Source organism: Octopus bimaculoides, chromosome 12 (assembly GCF_001194135.2).
Source record: "Octopus bimaculoides isolate UCB-OBI-ISO-001 chromosome 12, ASM119413v2, whole genome shotgun sequence".
Taxonomy (NCBI): Eukaryota; Metazoa; Mollusca; class Cephalopoda; order Octopoda; family Octopodidae; genus Octopus; species Octopus bimaculoides.
In genome coordinates, this window is record NC_068992.1 from 38,316,444 (window position 1) to 38,316,692 (window position 249).

The window sequence follows — 249 nt, forward strand, 5'->3', positions numbered from 1 at the left end:
ATATATATATATATATATATATATAGCTCTTTTACTGTTACTTGTTTATAAATTTTTTTTAAATTCAAAATATTTTTATATAAGATTTAAATTTAGGATCGTATAAAAACTAATGCTAATTGCAAAAGTATAACTTTGAGCTAGATTTAATCTTTACATAAATATAGCTTTTCAGAAATTCCTATCAGAAACTTTGGTTTCATAATTTTTTAAAAATTTTAAATCAAATAATTTTGAATAGAAACAGGA